The following is an 11,198-nucleotide window of genomic DNA, read 5'->3' on the forward strand; positions in this document are numbered from 1 at the left end:
AATTCTGCAAGCGTAGAATAGAATTTCAATTCTGCAAGCGTAGTCTAGCATTTCATTCTCGCAATTTGATTTCAGCAAAATAGATTAGTCCTTTCCTGCTTTCATTTCAATTCCGCATTTTCATTTCTGCAAGATAGATTTTAGTTAGTTGCAATTCCATCTGTTTCAGTTTTGCAGGTACAAGCAGAGAAAAAGCAAAAGCAACCAAAATCATTTCATGCCTCGTAGGAACAGAGATAATACCGGAAAATTCCTACCCAACACCCCCACCACGTCACTGAGTCACCCTTCTCTCTTCTTTGGTGGCAGTGACCCAGAAGAACCTATAGGTGAACTTCCTGAGATATAAGAAGATCCTGTAACAAAAGAAGAGCAAGAAAACATTCCTTTTGAGACCATGGCTGACAACAGAAATGGTAGAGACGATGACGAGAGAATAGAAGGTACCTTCCCCATCCGAGAGACCAACGGGGACATGAAAATGAAGAACATAAGTCCCTCAGCCTTACCTCATTTCCATGGATTGACCACTGAAGACCCTGATACCTTCCTGTTTGAGTTTGTTATCCTTTGTCGAACTTATGACTATATAGAAGATGAGCAAAAGTTGAAACTCTTTCCCTCTACCCTCAAGGATGCAGCATTACGCTGGTTCATGGGGTTACCTGGAAACAGTATCACTACTTGGGCTTAGATGCAGCAAGCCTTTAACAACAAATACCGGGATTACTGTAGGTCAAAGGAAACCAAAGGAGAAATCTTTCGGATGACCACGGGAAATGATGAGTCTTTAGAAGACTACGAGGAAAGGTTCCAACTTAGCTATAAACGGGCCAGGTGCACACTTGACCCTGAATCTCTAAAGCTGGTTCTGCTCTGAGGAGTCCCTGAAGACCTTCTAGATACCCTTCACATGCTAGCTAGAGGAGACATTTACCAACTACCTTATGAGGACATAAAGACTGTGTTTAGAAACCACTCTAGGGCAGCCCGGAAAAGAGGTAGGGGGAATCCACTTTCAGCTAGTACTACCTTCTCCAAGCATGAGTTTGCTAATCAGATGGAAGACCTCAAAAGTGAGATGAGACAGACCATTGCCATGCAACTTGATACTTTCTGAATCCAACAAAAGAAAGAGGAAGCTGAGAGGGCTTTGGCCATTTTCTGTCCCAGATGTACGAGGAAGCACCCTAAGAACGAGTGTCCATTGCACTCAGTAGAGGTATGTTTCGTTTGTGAGGAGAACCACCCCATAAACCAATGTCCAACCTTGCCCGGATTCAAAGCCATGTACCAAGGGACTGAGGCACCCACTGAACCTCTCTACTTCCTCAACCAAAGGAGGTCGCATGGACCCAGACCTTACCAGCAGGGGATGCAAGGGACATCCCAAGCTTATTATAGTCCCAACCAATCTGCTCACATGCCTTCTTGGGGTCCCCCTGCTCATCCTTCCTGGTCTCCACCTCCTCCGTGGTCTTATCCACCTCAATACCATACTCAACCCACTGCTCATTCATTTCACTCACATGTCCAGCCACAGCCTTAGTGGAATGCACCTCAACCGGGGTGGAGGCCCCAATACAAATCTCCTCCCGCCATTCTGCCTCCACCACCGACTCAGCCACAACCATTACCTCCTGCTCCTCCAAGACAACCCCAGATGCCTACTCAACCGAACCCAAACCCCAACAACTGACAGGCCCAACAAGTATACACTGGGGAGACGACATGTCCTACCTATGCTGTGGAGATCCAGGAGATCAACCTGTGATCCGGGAAGACCCTTCCAAATCGCCAACCTCCTCCCCCAGAGGATGAGGAAGAGAAACAGGAAAGTGAACCCAAAGCCATTCCACCCTTTCCTGAGCGACTAACAGTAACCACGCAACCAAACCCAGAGGAGACTGAACTTCTGGGAGAACTGAAACAGTTGTGTGTGAAAATACCACTTCTCCAGGCCATCAAAGATGTACCGATATACAACAAATTGATTAAGGAGAAGTGTTTCAGGCACCCAGGCAGGCGAAAGAGAGATGCCTCGACTATCAATGTCATCAGACAACTGTCCGATCTAATGTTGGGGCAAGTAATCTGTCCAAAGTATTTGGACCCTGGGAGTCCTGTAGTTGATGTCCACATCAATGGCACCATAATCCCCCATACCTTGATTGATCTAGGGGCTGCCATTAATGTGATGACCAGGGACACCATGCTTAAACTCAACCTTCAGAGTTCCTTAAGGAAGACCTCGACAGTCCTGCAGTTGGCAGATCGCTCCACCATGACTCCCGAAGGGATTGTGGAAGATGTCTTGGTCTCTGTTGACTCTTGGGAGTACCCGGCAAACTTCTTGGTCCTTCAGCCATAGGCAAAGCTCACTAGATACCCCCTCATTTTGGGAAGGCCTTGGTTAGCCACTGTGGATGCTTACATCAGTTGCCGAGCTGGAAGCATGACCATCAAGAATGGGCCTATGTCCAAGCAGCTAGTCCTATATCCTCCTGCCCAACCTCTGCTAGAACATGACTTACCACTCTGGTTGGAAGAAGGAGATGAGGATGAGGTCTACTCTGCACCATTGTGCACAATAGAAACCACTAGGGGAGGCCCGCAAATCGAGGATGATTTGATTGAGACTTTGATTCAAAATCCACCTCCCAGTGCACTGTCCTTAGTGGAATTGGTGGAAGATACCCAAGCCAACACCTTAGTGGACCTCTGTGTGACTGATCCAACCTCTCCCAAAGTTAAGAATGTGGAGTTTGGTCCCGAAAGAACTTTAAAGATCAGCTCCTCCCTATCTCCTTCCCAGGAGAAGGAGTTGTGTAGCTTACTGAGCAATCATTTAGATGCTTTTGCTTGGAGCTATAAAGAGATGAAAGGAGTCCATCCTTCGGTCTATACCCATCACATCTACATTAAAGAAGATTGTAAACCGGTCAGCCAGCCTCAGAGAAGAATGAATCCAGCTCTTAAAGACATTGTCAAAGAAGAATTGCAAAAATTATTGGATGCAGGATTCATCTACCCTATCTTCGATAGTGAGTGGGTCTCGCCTCTAGTGCTGGTGCCCAAAAAGAACGGGAAGTGGAGAATCTGTGTAGATTACCGAGAACTTAACAAAGCCACCAAGAAAGACCATTTCCCTTTGCCTTTCATAGATCAGGTGTTGGATGGACTGGCAGGAAAGAAGTTCTTCTCTTTCCTAGATGGGTTCAGCGGGTATAACCAGATCCAAATCAGCTTGGAAGACCAAGATAAAACCACCTTCACCTGTCCTTGGGGTACCTTTGCCTACCGAGTCCTTCCCTTTGGGCTATGCAATGCTCCTGCCACTTTCCAGAGAGCAGTATTGAGCATCTTTTCTGAATTGGTCCATGAATCGATAGAAATCTATATGGATGACTTTACTCCTTATGGGTCCAACTTCCAAGAAGCATTGACTAATCTGGGAAAAGTTCTAACCAAGTGCATTGAGATGAACCTGTCCCTTAGTCCCGAAAAATGTGAATTCCTGATGACTGAAGGGACCGTGCTAGGTCATACCATTTCTTGGCAAGGATTACAGGTGGACCCTAATAAGATTGCTATCATCCAAAAGGTCCCACCTCCTCAAAAGGTAAGAGATGTTCGGAGTTTCCTAGGCTTAGCAGGATATTATCGTAGATTCATTAAAGACTTCAGCAAGCTAGCCTCACCATTGTTTGGCCTCTTAGGGAAAGATGTTGAGTTTAAATGGACTGACAACTATCAAGGGGCACTGGATGAGTTGAAAGATAAGCTGGTGTCCGCCCCGATCTTGAGAGGTCCAAACTGGGCCCTACCTTTCCACATCCACACTGATGCCTCGAACAAAGCCATAGGGGCAGCCTTAGGACAAGTTGAGGAGAAACTCCCATATGCCATATACTTCGTCAGCAAAAACCTGTCCAAGGCAGAAATGAACTATACTGTAACCGAGAAAGAGTTCCTAGCTGTAGTCCATTCCCTAAACAAGTTCAAACACTACATCACTCGTTATCAAACATTTGTACACATTGATCATGCTGCGATTAGATATTTAATGAATAAGCCTGATGTCAATGCTTGTATCATTAGATGGTTACTTTTGTTGTAGCAATTTGATTTGACTATTGTCGACAAGCTAGGTAAGGAAGATGTTGTTGCTGACTTCTTGTCTAGATTGGACTTGCCCGCAGGTGAAGAAGGAACAGTGGATGACCAGATGCCAGATGAACATCTGTTTGCTATCTCAGTGCTCTCTCCATGGTTTGCTGATATAGCAAATTATTTGGTCTCAGCACAGTTCCCTCCGCATCTATCCTCAAAGGAGAAGAGCAGAATTGTAAGGAAGAGTGCCCCGTTCACTTGGATCGGGGGCAACTTGTTTAAACTTGGCCCAGATCAGATCTTGAGACGCTATGTTAGGGAGGTGGAAGTTTTTGACATCCTCCTAACCTGTCATGACGGACCTTGTGGAGGCCACTTTGCAGCCAAAAGGACTGCCTTAAAAATTCTACAGGCAGGCTACTATTGGCCTACTCTTCATCAAGATGTCAGAAGATACATCAGCCAGTATGACCGATGTCAAAGGATGGGAAAACCGACTCCAAGGGATGAAATGCCTCTCCAACCTCAAGTGACCTTCGAGCCATTTGAGAAGTGGGGCATGGATTTTATGGGTCCTATCAACCCTCCTTCAAAGCAACGGTCTTACATCATTGTGTGCACCGACTATTTGACCAAGTGGGCAGAAACAAAGGCAATCAAAGCAGCAATGAAAGAAAAGGTGGTTGAGTTTCTGAGGGAAAATATCTTCTACAAGTATGGCTAGCCAAGAGAGTTAGTCACAGATCAAGGAAGCCAGGTCACCTCCAACTTGATTGAAGACTTGCTCGCGCATCACAAGATCAAGCACAAGACTTCCACCCCCTATCATCCTCAAGCAAATGGGTAGGTGGAAGTCACTAATAGAGCATTGGAAGGGATTTTGACTAAGGTTGTGAGCAGCAGCAGAAAGAATTGGGCAGATCGCCTGGTTGAGGCCACCTGGGCCTACAACACCACTTGGAAGATTACAACCAGTTTCACACCTTATGAGCTGGTCTACGAGAAGAAAGATTTGCTATCCATAGAGTTCGAGTACAATACATTAAGGGTGGCAGCTCAGCTGGACCTAGATCTCAGCCATGCTCAACGTGAAAGATTATTGCAACTAAATGGATTAGATGAACAGAGAATGCAGGCCCTCCTCCACTCAGAAGTAGTACAACTCCAGAGGAAGATATGGCATGACCGACACCTTAATGAAAAGCAATTCCAGCCGAGAGATTGGGCGCTGTTGTATGACTCAAGATACAAGGATTTCAAAGGAAAGTTGAGGACAAGATGGTTAGGGCCATATACAGTGGAGAAATGAATTGACAATGGTTCAGTCCTTATCAGGATCATTGATGAAGAAGCCATCGCCATGCTTGTCAATGGGCATCGATTGAAAATCTACAAGAAACCCCTTTCAAGGCAGGAGTTCATTGAAACTGTGGAAAAATCAGTGCTGGTAGTAGAGCAGGGTTTTGCCTCTATTCTGGCCACACCTTGATCATCAAACAAAAAAAAAGGGAATAAAAAGATCCCTGGGTGAAAACCTCGCTAAGGCGCCCAGGGCAGACAGTGAGGGTGAAAACCTCATGGAGGCGCCCCAACGGTCTCTCAGAAAACAAAGAAATGGAATAAAAAAGATCCTTGGGCGAAAACCTCTTTGAGGTGCCCAGGGTAGATAGTGGGGGTGAAAACCTCATGGAGGCGCCCCTGCTGTCTCTCAAAAAGAAAAAAGAAAAAAAAAAGAAAAAGAAAAAGAAACAGGTCTAATCTCTGGAATTGTTGCAGGTTGCAGGAAATATAGTGCAGATAAAGAAGGTCGCGCAAAACGAGGACAGGGGTCCGTACCAAGCTATCAGACATCCTCACAGACACCCCCTCCATGGCCACTCACTTTTTCCAGGATTTGAACACATTCGGGTCGAGATTCAACCTCCTACAGGAAGTTCTGGGCTTTCTACAGGAAGTTTTGGGGCTTTCTACAGGAAGTTTCGCATTTCTACAGGAAACATCATGTAGAGCCTTCGGGCAGGCCAAAGTCGATTCTGGAAAGGGATTTAAAGCTTGAAGTCTATTGATGAGACCTGCAGCCACTCCTCTTTTCCATCCATCACCAGTTTCATCTCTTTCCACTGTCATTACAACAATCTGGTCCTGTATTCCTGCACAGTCATGCAAAGAGTCCTGTTTTCCTCATATTGCAATTTTTTTCAAGGGACAAATCAAGTACATGAAGGCCCGCACACTCTACCTATTAAAGCTCCATCAGGACCCTTCAATCGTGAATGCAACCCTGCTCGTTTCAGCATGCAGCCCAGGAGGAGAAGCAGCTACAGGATGTCCTACAGGAATCCTATAACAGTTGATCTGCCTGGAATACACACTATGGAGTCAATAGCAGTTGAAATCAATGTAGGAGGCATGCAACCAGCTCTGATTGAACGTAAACACCTCCTTGACAGCTGAGAAAAGACAGAGTAGTGCATGCAACACTCACCACTAGTGGATCGGGTCCCGAAGCCTTGCATGCAGCATCAGCCAATGAACGAAGGAATTCCAGCGCCTGTGCATGAAGCAGCAGCGAGAAAAGCCATCGTTCCACATCCGGAAACCTGCAGAGCACGTCCATGGCCACATAGGTAAGTGCCTAACCTTATTTCGTGAAATTGCATAGACTATACTATGAAAATTGCACGTCTGTGAATGGTGCGGATTGAACAAATTTGGTGGCCAGTCAACTGGACACCCACAGTTAGTCGAATGGCCTCGTGGGATCTGAACGAGCTTGATTACGCTCGAATCTGCCAAAGGGACGTGGAGCCGACACGTGGGAAGTGTCCAGTTGAGGAAAATCGGCAGATTTGCAGTGAAATCGGTGGATGGGCAGTGATGACGGCGGGTAATGGAAGAGATAGAAAAATGGCGGTCAGGGACACGCTGGAGAATGATGGACGTGACGTTGGCCAACGGATCGGCCTGGACACCTCACCCCCGCGCCATGAATTGCGTCGTAATTCAAAATCCTTCGACCATAACACTCACATTAACCACTGTCATTTACTCTTGCAACCGGTTTTCAGCAACGTACACGTCCTCCTCCTCTGCAGTTCGTTAGCCCGAGCTTCTTGGCCCATTTCAAACTCCTCCCGCATCCTAGGCTTGCTCAGAAGCACCGTGATGTCCTCCAGAAGCCGGCAAAGCTCTCTACAGGAAGGAGCTCTACAGGAAGCACAACATAGCCTCCCGGAGCAGAGAAATCTGGATCTTCTGCGTCGAAATTGGAGTTTTGAAGAGAGGTAGGCTCGAAAAACGCCATACCCATGCATGATATTTCGAAAGGTGGTAAATTAAATTGTTTGGAGTAGGGAAAGTTAAAACAAGTCTGCCTGTGGGTCAAGAATGGTGGTTTGCCTGTATGATACACGGAATTTCTTTCAAATGATGCTATGTCACATTCTCCTCCACAGTTCTTGTTAACAAATTCCTCCTTTAGAAACGATAAACCTCTATAAGGGCTGATCTGTGCATAAAAAAATGTGACTTGTATGTGATTGGTGTGAAATTAAGCTCTGCACTCTGTCTGTGAGAGCCTAATTTCCTTTTGACAGTCGAGTTTTGGGGCAGCAGTAGCATTATAACCAGGGAATTGGTGAAAAGGGAGATACAAACATCTGAGAAACCCTGTCCTGAGAATCAAAGGAGGAAACCATACACAAAATTCCCCTTCTGGTCTAAACACAAGCCAAAACAGAGCATTTTCACCATGCCAGGAGGGTTTATCAGAAAGGAACCCTCGGATTCTAGGAAATTGTGAGAAAACCCCGAGGTGGTAGACCTATTTACCCGTGCCAATTGGATGACCTTCTGTGACAGAATTCAAGGTCATGATGATGAGGTAACAGAAGAGTTCTTAATGTCTCTGCAGCCCAAATCCAAGATACTGGCCACTGTAAATTTCAGAGGATTGACCTTAAAACTCACCCCACAACTCATTAGTAGAGTCACTGATTTGCCATTGGGGGTACCCTGGAGTAAAGAGGAGAGGGCATTGGGCCAAAAAGCCAAAAAGGCATTCTTCCTACCAGAAGAACAGTTTTCAGAGGATAAAAATGGGGTCCGGAGAGCCAGCCTACATCCATTTTGGAGCGAGGTCAGCCTTCAGATCATGAAATACATTACCTGTGAGGGGCGGTTCAGTATTGTATATGGTTATCACTTCCGGTTGTTAACTGAACTCAGGCATAAGATGGATTTACCCACAGAACAAAAATTAAGCCTCCCATATTTCCTCCTACAATCATTGATGGAGTGTGGCACAAAAATGAAGGAAGGGACACTGGACCAGATGGCTCATCATGGGCTTATCAAGCTTCTAGTAGAAGATGCCCTCCATACCTATACTGTCCCTCTATCCTGGGAGATTTTCTGCAATATGTCCAAGAATGATGATATCCGGATTCTGGCCGAGGAACTCACTTCATCCAACAGTGAGGAAAGGGAGCACATTGAGGCAGAAGAGAAAGCCAAGGGTAAGGAACCCCAGGACAGACCACCACAGAAAAAGCAAAAAGAGAAACAAGAGAAGGGCCAAGCTGCTGAGCCCAAAACTGTAGGTGGAATAAAGGCACAAACGCCAAGGGAGAAACAGTTGCAAATCAGGGCATAAAGGACTGAAAAAGTCCAAGCAAGTGAGGGCACATCCAAGGAAACCACAACAAAATTGAAGGAGAAGGCACCCCCAGCCAAGCAGGCCAAAATAGTGAAAACTGTTTCTACAGGAAGCCCGAAAAATGCTTCTACAGGAAGACAAAAAACACTCAGCACAAGACTATCTACAGGAAGTCTGAAGACAGAGAAACAGAGGGCAAAATCACCGGAAATTTTAGCTAGGGAGGCAGCAGTTGTGCTGGCCACTCTAAGCACATCTCCCAAGTAGAAGGGGAAGCGAAAGAGGGAGCCTCCCATGTATTTTAAGGCAAGAAGGAGTGTGAGGATTAACACTGGCAGACCCCAGCCACTGTCAAAAGAACCAATCACAATTGTAGACACCCCTACCACACAAAAGGAGAGGTACCCCTCCAAGGCATCCATCACTTATGAACGGGGAAGCCCGAAGACATCCACCTGGAGGGAGAGAATGAAAATGTTGGACACAAAGGCCTCTCTACAGGATGCTGAGACTATTCTACAAGAAACACTGGCTAGGTTGAAGGAGACCGAAGCAATGGAAGGTGAGGCAGCTAAATCACCACAGGAGGAAGAAAAGGTGGAGAACATTGTGGAACCTAGCCCCCAGCCCAGCTTGGGCTCCTATTATAACTTCTTAGTGGCCGGAAAGATCATTCCTTAAAAGTGATGAGTGCCACTTTTCCTTGCACTAGAAGAAGAGAGAGTGAGGACCCACACTTGGATGAAAATCGCTAAGTCCAAGGGTGTGGCGGATATAGGTCCTCTGGAGGAACAACTCAAGGAGGCAAGAAGGGAATTGGCTCTGGTACGGCATGTGGAGAGCAGCCAGCGGGTCAAGCTACAGGAAGAAAATGAGCTGCTTAGACAGCAGCTACAATTACAGGGACAGAGGAAGGAAGACAGGCCTCATATCTTGGGAGAACAACAACAACAAGAGGAGCCCACAACAGCCAAAGATACCCCTGATGAACAACAGAGAAAGGAAGGGATGCAGACTGAAATTGAGACACTGAATCGACAGCTACAGGAAAAGGAATTGGAGACACAGTCTCTGAAACAGCAGGTACAAGAAAAGGAGGCCCAACTGGCCTGCATGGCCAGCTGGGCAATGGAAGCTCTGCAGTGTAGGCAACCTGCCAAATCCTATGCCTTATACCTCAAGGATCAGTGGTTACAGTTTCAGATCAATACCTTGGCTCAAAGGGGCATCACCCCATTCCAAAATTATCATCAGTTTGTAGCTCTATGTGGCAGTAGTTCATCTGAGGATAGGGCCAAATTATCGAAGTTCTACTTGCACAACTTCGCCCTTCTGAACATGAACGCATGGGATCCCAACACGGTGATAGGAGATGTCCAGCTTATGGCCATGGCCTCTTGGATGAGCCATGAGGAGAAGAGAGCAGCAGAGGTTCGCAGTATCATAGGCAGAGAGCTCAGTGAGCCACTCATGATTAGAGCAGAGCCGGATGACCCCTCAGCAGTGATAAGCGCCCACCAGCACTTGGCCAACAGTCCTCAGGAGCTACTGGAGTACATTGAGCAACAGGCTCAAGCCATTGCCCACTTTGAGGACATGGAGAGACTGTTGGGAGGAAACTCCATGCATGCCTGCACAAGGTGATGGAACACACTACCTCACAGCCTGAAGATAAAAGAATACCACTCTCCCACCAGGATGAGGGAAGCCTTGGCAAGGGTACCTCTCTACAAACAGTTGATGCAGAATTTGCAGGCCAATTGGATTGGCTTGAAATTCAGTCCTCCTTTACTTTTGGGATTGCTAGAAGGAGTGAAGGAAGAGGAGGAAGGTAGACAATGGGAGGAAGTGGAAAGGAAGGCAGGATTCCACGACCGGGAAGAGGATATCACAGCAGAGGCCTGGGACATGAGGGAGGCGATCAAAGCCATAAAGGATGATGAGCTGGACTAGTTTCTCAGAGGATGAGCAACCCATTTAGCAGGGGGTGATGATGAGCCCCGAATTGGGTAACTTATTGGGCTCATTTTGCCTAATTGTCCTTGTTCAATCCTCCATTTTTCATAGATTATGCATGTTTTTCTAGTATGTTTATGTTATTTGAACGAATAAGGGTGGTCACTCTACCAAGGAGGCTAATACGTGGTCATTTCAGGTTTTTTGGACAAATTTTGGAGCAAAACCAAGCAATTATGGCCCAGGTGATAGCCAAGCTTGAGGTGAGGATTCGTAGGGAGGTTGTCTGTGGCATTAAATGGCCCTTCCTCGAAATCTCCACCCTCAACTCCGAGCTCAACAGGCCACCAAAACGAGTTCTAAAGGCAGCCAAGCAGCTTTGGGAGGAGTGGTTGTTTACTAGCAGTTGGAACAACCGAGTCCCTTGAATCTAGGAGGGCTGCTAACTCCCTCGTATTGTATAAATAGGAAG

The sequence above is a fragment of the Pinus tabuliformis genome, chromosome 5_2 (genome assembly GCF_031772625.1).
Source record: "Pinus tabuliformis cultivar Carrire ecotype Pingquan chromosome 5_2, CPIR1, whole genome shotgun sequence".
NCBI classification, from domain to species: Eukaryota; Viridiplantae; Streptophyta; class Pinopsida; order Pinales; family Pinaceae; genus Pinus; species Pinus tabuliformis.